A 19,580-nucleotide genomic window follows, 5' to 3' on the forward strand; every position below is an offset into this window, starting at 1 on the left:
AATTCCTGCAACAAAAGAACAATCTGAAAGTGCAGGCCTCATTGAACATAGCTCACATTAAAATCGCCCTCCGTTATGTAAATGTTCTTGCATAAATCATTGTGGAAGAGGACCAAAACGAAGAAAATAAAGAAAAAGGACTTTAGATATGTCTTCTGGACTGCTGCGGGATACAAATTTGGTCAAGAGTCTTACATTCAAAAAAGAAGAATAATTAGGGTCCTGGAAGCTACATTCGCCACTGGTCTCCATTGGAGACTAATGGACTAATTGGAATAAAATATTTCTCAATGATAGCTACTATCCTTTCTAAGTCTAAAAGGGGTTATTCAGCCTTTATTATAATTTAGTCATTCAGCATATGAGGAATGAAGAATAACCCCCAATACAGGACGGGAGTATCTGACACATTCAGACACACTCATGTGTAAAACAGGGTTTTGTTTCCTTCAAATTCCATTTGGAATAAAGGAATGATATCATAGTTTTCCTCAAGCTGCAAGTACAAAGGGAATCTCTGTGAAACTTAAGATGTGAGACATTTTTGATGATTATAAATATAGCTAATCTTTCTAAAAGACAACATGATGAATTACATTAAAATTAGATTGACTTTTAATCTTGGGTCAAAAAGCACATAAAACCCCATATTTTGAGCAAATACAGTTCCCTATTATATTTACGGATTTTTATACAACCCTACAGGAGCAAAGTCAAAGCAACTTCACCAAGGATATGCAGAACTTGAAGACAAGACACAGAAACTCTTTGGAAACAGCATTTGTAGGCTTATTTCTTAGTTCCTTGCCATCATTTCTTTTCCTAAATCCCAATACCCCACTTCCAACTTGCTTTTCGTCTCTGCTTTTTTTTTTTTCTATCTCCTCAGGAAGAGAACGAGACACGAAACAGCTCTTGAGTCACTGTATAGATAGCTGCCGAGTTCTCATGACATTGGAGGCAACACAAATCAAGTGTGCTCTGAAGTCATGCTTGCCAGGCGCTACATGGCACCACTTTGTGCCTTTTCCCAGCTCTCCTAGACCATTGGTTTCCAAACAGCAACACAAAGAAAACTCAGAGCACAAAGATTTTCTCTAAGATAACAAGTCGATAGAGATTGAAATAACAACCAGTTTTTAATGAAGGTACTTTCTCCTTCCTTCGTTCAGCATCTCAACTAAGAAGTATCAATCATCTTTTTCAGAATTTATTTATGTTTATTTGAAAGGCAGTCTTACAGAGAGGAGAAACAGAAAGGTCTTCCACCTGCTGGTTCACTCTCCAGCTTAGCTGAAGCTAAACTGATCTGAAGCCAGTTGCCAGGAGCTTCTTCTGCGTCTAAATGATTTATTTGTCTTGAAAGTTAAAGAGAAATACAGATCCTGCAGTTCGTGTGCTGCAAATTCAAACCATTATGCTTCATCTTTATGAAGCGATTAAGTCATGAAGGTTTAATCTTCATGGACAAATTAACCATATCATATATATATGATATGGTTATATATATATATATATATGGTTATATCATATATATATGATATATATATATATATATAAAGATGTATTTCTTTCCAAAGATGAGCTACACAGAGCTCTTCCATCTGCTAGTTCACTACTGAAATGACCATAGCAGCTGGGCTGAGGCCAGAACCCAGGAGCTTCTTCTGGGTCTTCCAGGCAGGTAGCAGGAGCCAAAGAACAGGTGCCACTGTCCACTGCTTTCCAAGGGGCATTAGCAGACGGACAGATCAGAACTGGAGCAGCTGGGATCGAGCCAGTGCCAACCAGGGTTGCCAGTGTTGCAAGTGGCAAGCTAACTTGTGGTGTCTCAGCGCTGGCCCTCAATGATGTCCGTTTGTAGATATTTTTTATGCTTTAAATCAAACTGCTCTTTTTGGTTTGTTGCTGTTTTTATTTTGTGAATACTCAGCTTCAGCTGTAACTCTCTGGAGTAATTTTCTTCCTGGTTGTGCCTCAATAAACTTTCCTACTGCCATTGTTCTTGCTGTCATTTCCATTATTGTCACAAGAAATAGTTTTTAACCAGTTAACCAATTAATTAGAGAGACAGACCTGGAGATATGGAAAGATAGAGAGAGATAAGAGAAGAGAAGAGAAGAGAAGAGAAAGAGAGGGGTCACCTATCTACTGGGTCAGTATGTACCACAGATCCCCAGCCAGGACTGATGCTGGCAAGGGGAGCTTGATCCAGGTCTCCTGCACAACTGGCAGGAAGTCCATCCCTTGGGCCATTAACACTGCGTCCCAGGATCTGTGTTAGCATAAAGCCCATCTGGGGGCCAGCAGCTGGGAACTGAATGCAGGTTCACAGAGGCCTAGGCTAAGAAGCCACACAAGGTAGGCTGCTGTCCGAGCAGCTAAAAAGGTCCATGTGAAGATCTTGAGAAAGAGACAGCCACAGACCTGTTCCCCCAACTGACTGGAAGTGTGATCTCAACTTTATTTTTGTATTTATTTATTTTAAAAGATTTGTTTATTTTTATTAGAAAGTCAGATATACAGACAGGAGGAGAGAAAGAGAGGAAAACCTTCCATCCAAAGATTCACTCTCAAGTGGTCACAATAGCCAGAGGTGAGCCAATCCGAAGCCAGGAACCAGAATCCAGGAGTTTCTTTTGGATTTCCCACGCAGGTGCACGGTCCCAAGGCTTTGGGCTGTCCTCGATTGCTTTCCCAGGCCACATGCATGGAGCTGGATGGGAAGCGGGACTGCTGAGATTAGAACCGGTGCCCATATGGGATCCTGGTGTGTTGAAGGAGAGGACTTAAGCCACTTGGCTACTGTGCTGGGCCTGTGATCTCAACTTCACAAACAATAGACAATAATGCCAGCTGAAGTTGGGACTTGCAGAGAGGTAAGCCAAAGCCATCCACATTAAATCTACCCCAGCAAAACAAAGTAGTTGGGGTTTAAGTCCAGATAAAATGAGAAGCTAAAGAAAGCTTTAAAACAGGTTAATCTGGTGCTATAATTTTTTGTTGATGTTGTTGTTGTTGTGGCTGTTCTAACTCATACCAGTTGTTGATCTTGTTTCATGGCTTCTCACTTATGGTAATGTGTAGTGATGGATTACTGTGGTCTATCATGTACAGACATGGGGGTATAATGGAATATGAATCCCTGCATCCAGACGAAAAATGGATTCCCAATGAAGCTGTTGGACATGTGTAGACCATGGGATGCTGGGCTGTCTGATATTGTCTGTACCAACAATGTCGGGATATACTTAAGAGACTGATAGAATTATATATCCTTATGAAGGACTACACTATTGTAACAAAATGGGAAAAATGTGATGGGGGGTGGGAGTTTCGGGGGAATTCCAGCCTATACAAAATTGTACCACACAATTCAAAATTCAAAATAAAAATATGTTTAAAGAATTAAAAAAAAAACACAACAGGTCACTCATGTGATACACTATCATCTGCATTTTCCAGAGGGTTCTTGCAGTTGCTGTTCAGAGACTAGAGTTGTGGGGTTAGGTTGAGAAGGTAAGAAAACTGCAAAGTTGGGAAACTGTTCTAAGAGTACAAAGGAAAGCAAATGTGCCTGATTGGGTGGGGTGATGCAGAAGGGCTAGCCCCATCTCAGGACTTCTGCATCCCATATAGGAGCTAGAAGTTCAAAAACTAACTACTGTGGCCCAGCGCGGTAGCCTAATGGCTAAAGTCCTAGCCTTGAATGCACGGGGATTCCATCTGGGCATTGGTTCTAATCCTGGCAGCCTCGCTGTCCATCCAGCTCCATGCTTATGGCCTGGGAAAGCAGTCGAGGATGGCCCAAAGCCTTGGGACCCTGCACCCAAATGGGAGGACCAGAAGAAGCTCCTGGCTCCCGGCTTTGGACTGGCTCAGCTCCAGCCGTCAAGGTCGCTTGGAGAGTGAATCAATGGATGGAAGATGATCTTCCTCTCTTTCTCTTCTCTTCGTATCTGCTTTTCCAATACAAATAAATAAATCTTTTTTTAAAAAAAAACCTGACTATTCTACACTTCTGATCCATTTCCTGCTAGGAGGAAAGCAGATCATGCATCATGGCTCTAGTGATGTATTCCTGCCACCAACATTGGAGACCAGTTGGAGTTCTCTGCACCTGTTTTTGGTCTGGCTTAGCTAAGGGTTTTCTGCGCCTTTGAGGCATGAACCAGAAGTGTCTCCTCCCACCTCTCTCCTATTCCATCTTTCAAGTGCATGTTTAAAAGAAAATGGCAGTGGACTAGAAAGGTGGCAACAGAGAAAAGAAATGGAGAAGCTTTTTTTTGGTTAAGACTGCACTTTCAAGTAGAGATGATGGGTTTGCCAATAGACATAAATGGCATCACAAATGTTTACAAGAGCATCTGACTACTACTAATCTACACAAACATTCAGTCATGACTTCACATTGAGATTCGAATCGGTATAATCAGTTGGATATTAATTTAAATCAAAGAATGATTTAGAAAGAATATTGAAAATATATCTACAATAAAGATTGTAGGAATGTTAAACACCTTTTCAATTGAATAAACCCTTAATACTCATAAGCGAAAAATGTATGAGTTTAAGTTTATTTCTGCTAAAAAGAAACAAGTTCAGTACAATAGGGATATTATTTTTGTCATAATTCATGGGTTTTACTAATTTTTTTTTTGGAAAGGGATGTTATGCATTGGGTTAGCTATCATTTCTTGGTCCAGAATGCTCTCATTCTTCCTCTGACAAAAACACTCTGTTGGGGGCAGGGATAGCACGCCCTTCCCATATTTTCAGTTTGTACGCATGCCCCATAACTGACTTTGTATGTAACATTCCTGGCTTGGAACAAACTGCACAGGGATGGAAGGGCATAAACTCGGGATGGGCCTTGGGCCTTCCACGGATCATAGTGAACTGTGCCTGATGGGTGGTTCTTCCTTCCTGATGAAGGTATCAGTGTGGCCAAAGCTAAGCTCAAGTGGCGCCTAAATGATACAAAAGAGTCAACCAGAGGTTAACAAGGAAAGAGTCGTTCTAAAATCCAGCTAGTTTAGGCCACTCTAAATTGAATTTGTGGGGGCGGAGGGGAGCTTCTAACTTACATAAAGGGAACAGCACATTTTAAAGTATACACACACACACATATTCAGATTCTTCAAAACCATGATTATATTATGATGACGAAAGCTAGGCATGAAGGGTGAATAATTTGTCTCTGAAAGTCCATGTAGCTCCAGTGGGAATGAAACATCTGAAGACAACAAGAAAGACCAAGGACAATCTACTTAACATGAATACAACTGAGGGCAGATGATCGCAATGTCGTTGTACAAGTATCGCATGTAAGACAGCCCTGCTCCGACCTGGGCTACCACTTGAAATTTTGAATTTTTAACATTCATATGTGAATATTCCATTTCAATCAATGACGTTTAGTCAAAAAATGTTCAATAGTGAAGAAAAAGCAAAACAAAGACCCATGTACGCTTCCCTAGAATAATGAAAAACATGGGACACAAACAAGAGATACACAGAACAATATACCCTGTATTTTACAGAGTTAAAACGAGGCAGATGCAGTTATCTTAGTAATTCAGCCCTAGTCCCCTACAGTTTCCAGCTCACCTTCTATTGGCTCCTTCTGGTATTGGGGAAAAAGGCAGGAAGACGTTGAGGCAGAAGACTTTTCTCACCTTCTCTGTCTCTAGCCCTGCATTTTCTCTCTACCCCTCACATGAAAATTTAAGAGCAAATTGCTTAATTCCCAGCTTTCTTCAGCTAGCACCTATTTCTCAGAGATGATAAAAAATATGCATTGAATCTTCACTTCTACCCCAAATGCTGGCTCTACACTCCCTCTCAGGAGTCTCCTTTCAGGTGACTCACATGATTCATGTCTAATATATCTACAAATTTCAAGTTGCTTCCCACTTCTCAGATGTCTCCTGCCACCTGATTTTCATGGAACATGCCAGTGACTTACTTAAATGAGAAATTTTGTAATAGCTTTTGAAAAATTACCCTTTAAGATACAACTCCAGTGACCACTCACATGAAGCTTTAATCAATGTCCTCAGAGTTATTAGCCACTCTGGATACATCTATAGTATATTTGTAAATGCCTTTATCACAGAACTTTTAGCACAACATTGCCAATTACTTTTGTGAAATTATCCGACATTAGACTAGAAGGCAAGATATATCTAATACACTTGTCAAAACCCAACAGCTAGAACTACAGCTATTATACTATATTATACTAGTAAAAGCTCAATTACTAGTCATTGAATTAATGTATACTCCCAATTGTTCTTTATAAAATAAAAACAATCCACTTTATATTGAAAAGCATTACCAAACCAACAATTTTAAACTCACAGTATTAACTTCATCTGAACGTCTAACTGTAAGAATACACAGAAGATAAAAATGTGCAACAGAAGAGCACATCAGGTAGATGGATTTTTAGCTTTACAGCTGCCAGTATTTGTACTTTCAGAATTATGAATTATGGGAGGAATGGCTCATGGTATAAATTCATGTGATTGCCATATGTAGGAGAAGAGAGAAGAACAAAACTGCCTAGGTTTAAAGCAGGTGTTTTCAGGTTTCCCCAGACCACTAGCTACAATTCTGTTACTCCAACATTTTGTACACAGTAAGTTCTCTATTTTTTTTCCTTTCATAATCCTGCTACCTTACAGGTGGTCAGTTAGCTCAGTGAAAATGACCACATCCTTGAGGCTTGGTGCAGTAGCCTAACGGTTAAAGTCTTTGCTTTGAACATGCCAGGATCCATATGGTCGCCGGTTCTAATCTCAGCAGCCCTGCTTCTCATCCAGCTTTCTGCTTGTGGCCTGGAAAAGCAGTCAAAGACAGCCCATAACCTCGGGACCCTGTACCAGTATGGGAGACCCGGAAGAGGCTCTTGGCCTCCGGCTTCAGATTAGCGCAGCTCAGCCATTATGGCCACCTGGGGAAGTCAATCAGTGGACAGAAGATCTTCCTCTCTGTCTCTTCTCATCTCTGTATATCTGTCTGTCCAATAAAAATAAATCTTTTTTTAAAAAAAGGAAAATGACCATACCCTTGTTATTCTCTCATAAATTATTTGATTGCTCAACAAACAAAACAAGCTTCCATTCTGGGTTCTCTGCAATACTCTATACTAAATAAAAAGATTAAAAAAGAAAAAAAGTTGAGGTCCATGACATTCAAGAAACACACACACACACACAGAACACACGGGCACCAGACAGACTGCAATGCTCTGGGTACAGAAATCCGAAAATCTTAGGGAGGTATTCATGTACCAAGCAGTTCAGGATGCAAGCAAGTTTAACATTACATTTTTCCAAACTTAACTTACATGTATTAACTGTGCAATCAGTAGGTAAATCTTTCAGCCACAGAAACACTTATTTCTTAGTTTCAACATTAGAAAAACAATGACATGTATGTTTTCTTGTTATTGCTTTGACTTCTCACATCCTACTCTGGAAGTTAGCACCAGTCGCTTTTAAATGAAACAAGCAAAGCAACATTAATATATTCATGGTCACATAATACAGAAAAGTTGTAGCATTTGTAAACAAAATTTCTAATCCTCAGATAAAATCATTTGGAAAAAAAAAACTAATATTTTTTTGAGACACAAAGAAAGGAGATTTATTTACTGATTGCATTCTTCCCACTTACTGGTTCCTAAATTCCCACAACACCCAGAGGTGGAGCAGGTGCAGCCAGGGGCCTCGAGCCCCATCCAGGTCTCCTCTAGATGGAAAGGACCAGGGGTCATTCGCTGATGACCCCTACAGCATGCACTGGCAGATGTTGGAGCCAAGGGGAACCCAGGTGTCTGACCTGGAACGTGGGCCTCCCAAGCAGGATCTCCATAGTTTTGTCAAAGGCCTGCTTCTCAATCACCAACTTCTCAAAAAAAAAGAGTATCTACCCTAAGAAGAGGACAAGGCAGAAGGGATGGCTGATGACACAGGCACCCACTGACTGCATTGTCCTACACAGAAAGACTGACAGGGCAAAGGAAATCTGCTGCAACAAGAGACCAACATTTCAATAACTGAATTCTATCAACTGGCCTATCTATTTACTGTTTCCAGTTGCAATAAAACCTAAGAAAGAAGCAAACCACAAGACACTGATTGGTCTGATGGCTTTCTTCTCTGGTTTCCCAAAGAGGAAGATCAACTGGAAAATGCTCAAGACAGTAGAAGAGATGCTGGGTCTTAACTACCAGGACGCCTGGGTCCATGGAGAAAGAAGATACAGCAACAGCTTTAAAAAAACGCATGCGTCAAAATGTGCAGTGGCTCTCTCTTGTCCAGGACAGCCACTGAATGGACTGGGCTATGGGGCCTGGTGCCTTCCCTCCTAGCCCAAAGAATTTGGAGCTTCTTCAACATCCAAGCAAGATAAAGAACAGAGGCGCAGGGTGTGAAATCAGAGGGGGTGAAGAACTGGCTTCCCCTTTGAACAGTAGCATCAATTAAACCCAGGGGAGGCAGGGACAGTTTACTAGTTAATTAGTCCAGGGATTAGATTCTTTCATGTGTAATTCAGAACAAGAACACCTGGTGTGCAGCTCTTCAAAGCACAAAGAAAGAGAGGATGGGGGGTGGGAGATGTGTGTGCAGGGAAGCCAAACAATGCAGGAAGGGTCACCACAGAACGCAACAGCCCAGGAACAAAAACTGTTCGCCTGTGACCTTCACCCAGCTGAAAAGGCAATAACATTCCCCAAAGGTCCGCTCCTGCCATGGGCCTCCGAGAGAAGCAACAGCTCTTGCCCCTTTGGGGGAGCTCTAAAAAGACACGGTGTTAACTAATTGTTTTATAACCCAATTAAAAGGAAAACAGAGAGCCAGAGAAATGCAAATAGGGATATAATGATTATAATCACATTCTGATATACAGCGCACACCACAAATATTGACATGCTCTCTGTGTGTTGTGTGACCAGAGCTGAACAACTCAGAACATTTCAGAATGGGAGCCTTCTCCTGTAGGACAAATTACCTTATTTTATTGAGTGGTTTGCTAATGGAACACCTCTCCTTGAGAATTCCAAAATGGTGAGCTCATTTTTTTAATGTTGCTTCTGTACATTCTGGTTGTAGACAGCTTGATAAATGCAGGAGAAGACACATCAATGTTTGAATTGAGCCAAACAATATACGAATTCAGCTGGGTATCCATTGGAAGAAAGTGTAATAAATGTTCAGGAGCTGCATTACTGGCTTAATTCCAAAGGAATGAGGACCAGATCTACTGCAATGGATGGAATCTGGTACGTGGGGGAAACCACTGCTGTGAAAAAGTCTACAATGGGGAGCACTGTGAAGATATGAAAAAACCCAAGAGACACCTTGAAGTGTTTTAACAAAGATGGCAGGTTCAGAAGAAAATTGTTGACCAATTTCCTATCTTCATTACACTTACTTCTGTTGTAGGGAAACATTTAATGAAACATTATCACACTTCCTGTGTGTGTGTGTGTGTGTGTGTGTGTGTGAGAGAGAGAGAGAGAGAGAGAGAGAGAGAGAGACAGAGAATATATAACACAGGTTTATATATGCCACACACAGCATATAAAACACATTTCTGATCCATTAAGCCAATGGCATTTGAGAGCGAGGGAGGTGGACAAGAAGTGAAGAAATTGTGAAAATGTTCTTAGCACTTCTCCACAGTTCTCTGTCTATATTAAGATTGAACTATGAGATAGAGTTGAAAGAATTGATTACAACATAGAATTATCTGGTGGCACAAGGAAAGGCAAACCAGACAAAGGAAAAGGAAAAAAAAAAAGGAAGTGGAGAAAATTTACTGAAGACTTATACATAGATGGAGAATCACTTTTAAGCAGTGAGTACAAAAATGTTTGTGGAAACGCAATTTTAAAAGTATCTTGGTAAGACTTTTTTGTTTTAAATGTATAACCACTGGGTCCAGCATTGTAGCCTAATGGCTAAAGCCCTTGATTCTGCTTGTACTGGGGTCCCATATGGGCAATGGTTCTAATCCTGGCAGCCCCACTTTCCATTCAGCTCCATGCTTGTGGCCTGGGAAAGCAGTCAAGGACAGCCCAAAGCCTTGGGACCCTGCACCCATGTGGGAGACCTGGAAGAAGCTCCTGGCTCCTGGCTTCAGATCAGCTCAGCTCTAGCCATTGAGGTTGCTTGGGGAGTGAATCAACGGACAAAAGATCTTTCTCTCCTCCTCTGTGTACAACAAAAGTAAATAAACCTTGAAAAAAATGCCTAAACATATCCACAAACTTTCTGAACCGCATTCTACTAAAAATTGTTAGTGTCATGGTTGAAGTGCTTAAGTTATCATCTAGCCGGGCCCGGGGAGGGATGGGGAGGAGTCTATCTTCTCTTCTGTGCTTTCTAAACTCGCTCATTTATTTGTAAAACTTAAAATGTCTCTTAGACTAAAATAGTGAAAATCATCTCAGAATGAAAGAGAAAACAGCCTTTCCTTGAGTCAGATGGGGAGAAAAGCCAGGAAAAGCCAGAAGCAGAGCAAAGCAAAAAAAGCAAAAAAAGCAAAAAAAAAAAAAAGATATAAAAAAGCGTTTTAAAGGCCATACAGCAGTTGCAAAATGCCATCAGGACTCTGTCACCAACATCACCCCAGACCTGCTTTGCTATTTCCATTTCTCCCCAGGATTCGGCATGTGCTGCTAGGTTACCCTGGCCTTCGCTCTGACGGCATCCATTCCTTAGCTGCTCCAATGATCCAATTTGGAGCATGTCCCTCCATCACCAGGCCTTCCTCTGAATCAGAAGTAGGAATCCAGCAGGAAGCCAACTGCACACAATGTGCTCTCTCCTAACTCTTGTCAAGGGAATTCCAGGGTCCCTTGCTAAATCAATAAATATGATTTGGTCAGATGGAAGCCTTGTTCCTGGCCATCTTCAGGTGATGAGGATTTTTAAACATTCAGTAAATAATTATTAATTATCTACCATGTGGAATGTGCTGGACAACCAGAAGCAGTAGCATCCCTTGCTTTCCCAGGGGCCTGCTATCTTAGAGACATAAAATAGACAGATACAGGATATAAATAAACCATGCATTTCATAAATGCAGCAAGTATAGGTCTAAACACAGCACTCTAGATGCTGGTAGCACACAGAGAACGTATACAGGATGAGATGCGTTAATGCATACAAGAGAAGCTTCATAGGAGAGGACCTAAAAAGAATGAGGGTTGCAAGACACATAAGGCAGGTGGCTTTAGAGGAGGAGTCAACAGGACGGAAAACTGACCAGTGCTCGGGGAATGACAGTGCAAAATACGTCCATGAGCAAACTCAGAAGTCAGCCTGACATCTGAAACTGAAATGACTGGATCTGGGAGATGATATGGAACCACAGAGGTGTTCCAGGAAGGTAGTGGCTCACTCAGAGCTTTCCTGGAGAATGGCAAAGCATTCTTTTAAGGATGAAGAGACTGGGAAGACACACAGGGATTCCACATAGTGCCAATGGGATTCAGCTATGGATTCCCATGGAACAGTGCAAGGGGGAAAGGAAGAATACCCAAAGCACCAGAAACTATGAGAGTGGGGCCACACCGAGGGACAGGATCCAGAGGACTTCTGAAACCTCAAGGATGCAGGGAAACAGGGAGTCTAGACAGGTGGTGATGGAGGCCCATACACCAGCACCCCGAAGCATCTCAGAGACAGAATACCTCCCAGGAAAGGAAATGATGGTCTGCTCAGAGTGCTGGGGTTAAGTACTATCATTGCTGAGTGAACTTGGCAATTATTTCATTTCACTGAAACTAAAGGGATTTCTCTGCACAAAGAAAGCTATAACACAAGCATAATCCAAAAACAAACAAAAAAAAACCTGTAGAGAAATTAAAAATAATTTGGGATTTCAAAAAATTTGAAATTCTTGCACACAAAGTCTTCAAAAAGTTCATGGAAATGTGTATTATGTAAACACTACCTATGGATTTTGAATTTTTTTTGCACCAAAATACTTGTTAATTCATTAATTCCATTCACAAATTTTTATAAAAGATTTTCTTATTTCTTTATCTGAAAGTCAGGATTACACACAGACAGGCAGAGACAGAGAAAGACATCTCTCTATTGGTTGACTCCCAAACCAGCTGGGAAAAGTCAGTAAAATCTGGAGTTTCTTCCAGATCTCCTACATAGGTGGTAAGGGCCCAAGCACCTAGGTCATCTTCTGCTGTTTCTACCAGCTCATTATCAGGGAGTTGGATCAGGTGCATCAGCCAAGACACAAGCCGATGCCCATGGGGGATGCTGGTGTGGCAGGCAGTGTTCGAACTGCTGTATCCAAGGCCAGCTACATTTGCATAAACTTTTTGCAACACCCTTAGAGAGTCTGCCACACAGAGGTACTCTAATGATGACTGATGCTAAGGTTTGGTATGTAGGACTTGGGCCAAGTGCAGGTGTAAACTAAATGGGAGTTACACTTTGTGCCTATGGGGTGAGTGGAAAGACTTGTGACCCCTCAGGGCTTCTCTGTGGTCCTCTCTGTGGTCCTCTCCAAGCATACCTAAGAAAACCTGTCCATATTCCAAGTCAGTGCTGCTTTTACATCAAACTCCCATCTTGGAAAGGGTCTTTGCTTCTGCTTTCCAAGTTTTATGTCTGTTTGCATTACATTTGTTAGACTTTTTAATAATTATGTATTTGAGAGGCAGAGAAGGACAGATAAAGAATCTGTGTGGGCAAGAAAACAAACAAAAACATCTCCCATCTTCTGGTTCATCAGTACCTAGAAATGTCCACAAGAGCCAAGAGCCAGATCCAAGAACTCAATCTAGGCCTTCCGCACGGGTGGCAGGAACCCAATCACTTGAATCATCATCATTACATAGCAGGGGTCAACACTGGCAGATCACTCTCAATTTTTTTAGAACAGCGAGCGCTGGGCAGGCTGAAGCTAGACGAGAAGAATTCAGCCCAGGTCTCCAACATGGGTAGCAGGAACCCAGGTATTTAAGCACCAATCTACTGTCTCCCAGGGTAAACGCAGCAGGAAGTTTGATCAGAAGAGGAGGAGCTGATATGGGATGCACGTGTCCTAAGTGGTCTCCTCTTAACTACTGTGCCACATGTCTGCTCTAGATCTGCGACTTTCAAGTATCTTAACTTCAGAAGAGCAGGTCTTCAGATTTTTTTATGTTTCATTGATTTCAGAGGCAGAGAAAGAAAGAGACACAGAGCGTTTTCACTCAGTAGTTCAATCCCCACCTCAAATGCCTGTAATAGGCAAGGCTGAATTATGGCTGCAGCCACAATCCAGAAACACAATCCAGATCTCCCATACAGCTGGCGTTAACTGTGACCCTAACCCCACCCACCCAAAGTCTGCATTTGCAGAAAACTAGCCATAGGAGCCACAGTCCATAACCAAAGGCCATGTTCTCTGATGCAGCACGGGGGCATCTGAATATTAAGCTAAATGCCCAACCCAACAGATCTCCACAATAAAGAATGCTATTTGCATTACCAAGATAGCATCCAGTTTTACAGTCAGTTTCTTATTGAAATACTGCCTGTTAATTAAACTTACACCAGAATAAATGCTGGCATTATTGACAACGACAGATGACATACACGACCTAATAAAGCAAAATAACTGATGTAAGCTGAGCAATTTCTCTTAAGATTGTGTCACACATGGTTCAATAAGGAAGGTCCAAGATCAACTCCCTACACTGAGTTTGTGAAACTATTCCAAGTTTTCATCTTTCCTAGGACTGGATAATATTACCCTTGAGAAACTACCATACTTTGGGTCTCCAGGACACAAATATTTTATTTCTTGATGTAATAAGGAGGGAGAATATCGAACTCACCTGCAAAAGTTGACCTAGAAAAATCGGTCAAATGAAGGACTTCAGAGCTGCTCTTCTTAGAGTAGCCCACTGAGAGGAAGTTCAAGATTAAAATAAAGAACCTGAACCTAACAAAACCAGAGGCCCAAGCATGGGGTAGAACACAACTGCCCAGTGAGAAAACTGGCGGCACTCTGATGTTAACGAGTGTAATGAACACAGCATATCATTTCCGGAACCACTCTGCTTCAGACTTGATTCTTAACTGGAATTTTAAAACAAAACCTGAATATGCCAAAACATGCTGGTAAGTTCCAGTGTCTGCACTCGGTAAACTGAGGCCCACCCTCTGGATGATCATCTGTGCATCGCAGAGCTCGCCAGTGCAGGTATGAAAGCACAAAAGGAAGCTGCTAACACATCCTTACACGCTGGCTTGCATTTGTTTTGCAAGTACTACATGCATCCTACACACAGTGATGACACGATCCCCCCACAGGCTGGCCTGTCAATCAGCGTACCATCACTTCACATACAACATGTTCCATATTGGCTTCGCTAACATAGCCAGTGGTGTTTTGGTTTAGTCGTGCATTAAGTTAATGCGACTTCCTCGGGAACACTTAAACATGAAACCCAAAGAGCAGCAGAGTGGGCATTTTGTTCAGAAACACTGGTGTGGGGGAGGGACTGGAAGTGAGAAATGCTTGTCAGGCAGGTAAGAAAACGCACAGTTTCATTTTAAGCACATTTAGACTTAAACACATAGGTCTACAACTCCACTTCTACAAAATGATCTTCTGTTTTCAGTATATGCAGGTGAAACAGTGGATGATAATAGGTATACTTGAGAGACATTAAAATTTGTCACATCAGTTTTCAACTATGGACATGTACACGGTGATCCCAGAGATCTCCCTCCATTTTAAAAAGCGCTATAGGATGCTCCAGCAATTCCAACTGTGTATGTCCTAGGCAACATAATAGATGATACCTCGACTCCTTAAAGAGCACCCTGATAATATGCAAGGCTAAAATGTCAGAAGCTATTAGGAACTCTCAGATGCACAATATATCTCCATCCCTGAGTTTTCCCCTTACACTGCGAAACACCAGACAACAGGCATGCAAACTGCTCAGCTGCAACTGTTCCAAGTCGAATAATTACAACTTGTCAGAAAGAATTAATTTTCCCATTTCTCATAAAGATGTGTAAAAATTACCATGTTATTATACACTGACACTCTCTGGAGGCAGACACAAAATTTAATTTTGAATTCTTTCCGCATATTAAATTAAATCCATAAATAAGAGTTTAGGCATTCACTCGGAAGCATATGTTCATTGGGAGCGAAAGCCAACACGAGCCCGGCTGTAATGGCTGTTGTAATGTTTTAATAGCTCGCTTCTTCTAAGCACCAATAAATTTACATGATCATAACAGTCGTGGGCATACAAGAAGCCCATTACTGTCTGGGCACAGGCAGCAGCGTTAACAGGATGGAAAAATGGAAAAAGGGAAAAAAACTCTTAAATAAAATTAGGCAACTGCACTTGTCAGCTGCTCCATGATTGAATTTTTAATATTGTGGTCAATTGGTCAAAACAAATAATGGGATAAAATATTTTAATGTATTTGGGACCTGTTTCTGTGGTTAGACCACAAAATAGTATTTTGTTTGTTGATTTTTCAAAAAAAAAAAGGCAGGCCATTGCAATCTTGTTGTTTCTAACCATTTCCTTTTTAAAGACAAACACACACACACATACTGCAACTGTCAACCTTTTAGAGGATGTTTGCTCTCTGCGAACCTGTATTTGAAACCTATATTTCACATTCAGCTCAGTGGGTGACTCCTTTTAGCCCATGGAATCCAACCTGCAGGGAACTGCTTGGGGTGTTCAGAAGTAGGGTTGGGTCCACCCAGGTTAGTGTAGGTGCTCCTGGCCCAAAAGCTAAGAGCACCCCATGTGTTACCTCCCAGCCTCAGCCTGCAGCACATGAGGCTATTCCAATGAATCCAATGAAGCCACATCATTAAACTCTACGTTAAACAGAAAGCGCTCCAGCCTTCCAACTACGACTGGGAGATGCAGGTAGATCCTGTTTATCAGGGACTGTTTTCTGAGTAACAACTTACTTCTTAACTTCTCTAAGTAGAGCTACTCTAGCTGTAAAAACAAAACATGGTACATAAAAACTACACTATGCTTTTCACAGTGCTGAAGGAAACAGTCATGGATGGCCTCATGGTACAGCTCCACACTTGCTAGCTGGCATTTCTGATTTTAAAACACAGATTTTTAATAACCCCATGGGAAGCTATGGGGTTAGGGAAGGGACAGGCACATTACCAGGGCATTAGGGAGGGGGTCATATTCACAGAAAAATCTTTTTGTTGTTGTGAAGGATCTATACGAGTGGGTCAAATATTCTCCCATACAAATACTTAAGAGGAATGTGATTTCAACAAATGATATGAAATTACAGGTGTACATTTCTAAAATCCACTGAAGGAAAAAAGGAGCATGTGGATGCACTCTCTGGGTAAGGACTATAGTCAGATAATTTATATCCATGTGACGTGTCTTAACTGAGAAGTTCATGCCATGGAAAGATTTGTTTTATAGCTCACTTTCAAATCCTGGGGAATTTGATTCTTACTCAGTTTACCACATAAATCCATGATTTAAGACTTTTCTGAGACAAAAGGTTAAGTCTAGCAACTTAAAAAAATTTTCAGAATAACTGTTAGAACTGTGACACTTCTCCAAAGCTTCCATACATGGAAGTAAAAAGTTCTTCTTGAAAACTGAAGGTAAATGGGCACCAACGAAGTCAGCCCCGGATTTTCAATTCATAGTATGGAAAAACTGAAACAAATAGCCATACAATTCAACTAGCACACACCAATATTTCCTTCAGGTCACACACATAAATAATGATGATTTCTTAAAAAATACGTAATTCTTAAAATCTTCAGAAAAAAATGTGAAAGCATATGCGCTAGGTATTCCAAGGTGATATGAGGAAGAATATAAAACCATCAGAACATTCTGGAAAAAAACCACACACTTACCTTCTCAAAACTTCATGAAATGTCTCTAAGCCTTTCTGCAATCCTTTCTTCAACAGCTGAAAAAAACAACATATGAAAGGAGTGGTTTTTTAAACTCTGTGTGTACATTTCTTCTTCCATGACTCAATCAAGGCTGCTATTAAAATGGTTTACCAGGTAAAACATATAAATATCCATAATGTAATAAAGTGTTCTTGCATGAAGGAAAAAAAAAAACTGCCAGCAAGATATGTGAAGGGGGAAATGGCGGTGGCACCTTACTTGGGTAACGGGAGATGGAGTTTCCTGAGAGTAAGCTCCAGGAGTTCAGAAAAAGAACGCAAGCACGAAGCACAGGAAGACCAGCAGAATCCTAGACTCTAAACCTGACTTTTCCCCACTGGGGCTCTTATAAACTGTTGCCATGATCCTCTAGAAGTCCTCTGCCCAGGTCAAAGGAGAAAACATTCTCTTGCCACTCAGAATCCCAGCTGGAACAACAGAATATTTCTCTCTCAAATCCTATAAACTACTCTGTTTGATTGTTGATTATTTATATGACTGTATCAATGTGCCATATGCCCAGATTTCTAGCAACAACATAAACAGGTGACAGTGAAATTTGAGGTTACCAGGGTTTGCAATATGATTAAAGACTAGTCGGTATAATTTGAGGGGGATGGGAAAGGACAGTGTCAGCATCCAGTTGCTGAATTCATGACAGTTGAATCATATTTGTATTTAAGAGTCGTGGGTTTTGTGAATTAAAGAGGATCCGTGAAAGTTGGCAGGAGTTCTCTCTACATTCACACAAAATTCTGAAATTGAAAACGTCTCCTTTTCCTACCTTTTCCTTTTTGGACCAGGAACTACTTTCATGAACAAATACAACCTTTTTTTTCCAGATTCAGAAAAAAAATCCCATCGACCACCCAGCAGCCCATCTCTTGGGATTCAGCTTAGCTGGAAGATCTGTGAAGCACTGACTCCTCCAAGGGACATGGAATGGAGACCTCAGTTTGGTTTCAATAACTAAGTGTTGTGTCTCTAATGATGAGTAAAGTCTGGGTAATGGTAAGTGTGTTCTAGAATATACTGAAAAACATTTTTGTGGCCAGTACTATAATGGCAAATTGGCAACCTATCCTTTTTATTCCTTTTTTTCTTTATAACGGTGGGGTGGATGTTTGAGAAAGATCCTTTTATCTTTGGCAAATCTCAATAAATTCTGATTCTCATCCTCACTTTTTCCATCCACTTGGCTATTTTACCTTGTTCTTCACTGTTTCTTTTGAATTAGCAGGAGTAACAGGCACTTAATGCATTGTCCTGTTTGAAGCACATGAATATGGACAAAATAGGTCCACTTGAAAGAACTTTTAAAAACAATGCTTTGGAACATACTAGACATCATGGAGGGCAGCGACTCCTCAGAACCAGGGGGACAAGTCAGATGACCTCAAGGATTCCCCCCCGCCCCCCATCCCGGGGTTACTGTCTGAGACACTTTCCACTTTGTGGCTGGGAATTCAGGAGGAGGGATGGGCAGAGCACACAGAAGCCAACAACAAGCTCCAGCAAAGGGCAGCAGGGGCTCTCAGGACAAATGATGAGAGGAGGACACTTGGCAGAGGGCTGGGGCCACCAGTGCAAGGCACCTTAAGCACACAGCAGAATTCTGATTACTGCCTGTAAGGAGACTGCCCATGGCCGAGAGAAGAATCACCAAATAGAACCTGAGGTGGCAGGCAGCAAATAAAACCCATTTCCAGCAGCCACAATAGAAAAACAAACAATTCAGGGAGCCGTGTCAGAGCACTCAGCAGTGTTATGGTTACATTGCAGCAAATCATTAGCCCCAGAATAAATGCTGCTTTGGTCCTAAGTAACAAATAATAAAATCAAGAGCCAAAGGCTTTCTTTTGTGGACTGAGTCCCAGCACGCATCTCAAGAATATTTATAGAAGTATCAAAATTGGAGCATCGGATAAGATAAACTTTACAAAGTCTGGTAACCCATGAGAAGCAGACTGACTGACAATTGGAGGAAAAATTAATCACTTAAAAATTGATCCAGAACTCAACACAGGTGTTTCAGCTATAGCAGATCTGCAATATGAAGTCATGCATCATCATTGTAACCCTTGAGACTAGCCAAGGTTTCCACAGGCAGGGGGAAGCCATGAGGGTGCTGGGTGTGACGAGCAGAACAAAATGTCAGAACTTGTCTGTGAACTAGGATGAGTTTGTAAGGTGTGGGAAACAAGATAATGTTCATCCTCTCTTCCTGCCCCCAACTAATCTGTAAGGGTGAGACGCAAGAGAAGCCGAAGAAGAGATGGAGTCCCGGTGGCTGTAAGAAGGGGTTCAGCTGAGCAAGCAAATTGCTCATAAGCAGCTCTGTCTCAGGCCTGAGTTCAGCACTACTCTATCGCCACCCTTGTCTGAGAGATGACTGCCTCTTCTCTGGCCTTCTCTCATACTCTTTCCAGGAACCCTAAGGTAAGTGAGCCTGAAGGGCTCAGGACATGCTCTCCCACCTGAGAGAGTTTCATGGGACCATTGAATAAGGGAATGATGAGAGACTTAGTGGATGTGTGAACTACTGTCTGAGTTAAGTGACAAAATTTGAATTGTGCTGTTTGCAAAGAATAAAACATTGAAATGCAGATTAT

The 19,580-nt window shown here is 41.4% G+C and overlaps 1 long non-coding RNA gene across 1 annotated transcript in view; it reads right to left on the minus strand.

Moving 5' to 3' along the window:
• Positions 1 to 16,906: 16,906 nt before the first annotated feature.
• LOC121148382 overlaps positions 16,907 to 19,580 on the minus strand; it is a 120,261-nt gene continuing 117,587 nt past the window's right edge. Inside the window, exon 3 of the long non-coding RNA XR_005882552.1 lies at positions 16,907 to 16,982. This is a non-coding gene — a long non-coding RNA (uncharacterized LOC121148382). The remainder of the gene's footprint in view (positions 16,983 to 19,580) is intronic.

This window comes from Ochotona curzoniae, unplaced genomic scaffold (genome assembly GCF_017591425.1).
Source record: "Ochotona curzoniae isolate NIBS_2020 unplaced genomic scaffold, NIBS_Ocur_1.0 contig_1482, whole genome shotgun sequence".
Taxonomy (NCBI): domain Eukaryota; kingdom Metazoa; phylum Chordata; class Mammalia; order Lagomorpha; family Ochotonidae; genus Ochotona; species Ochotona curzoniae.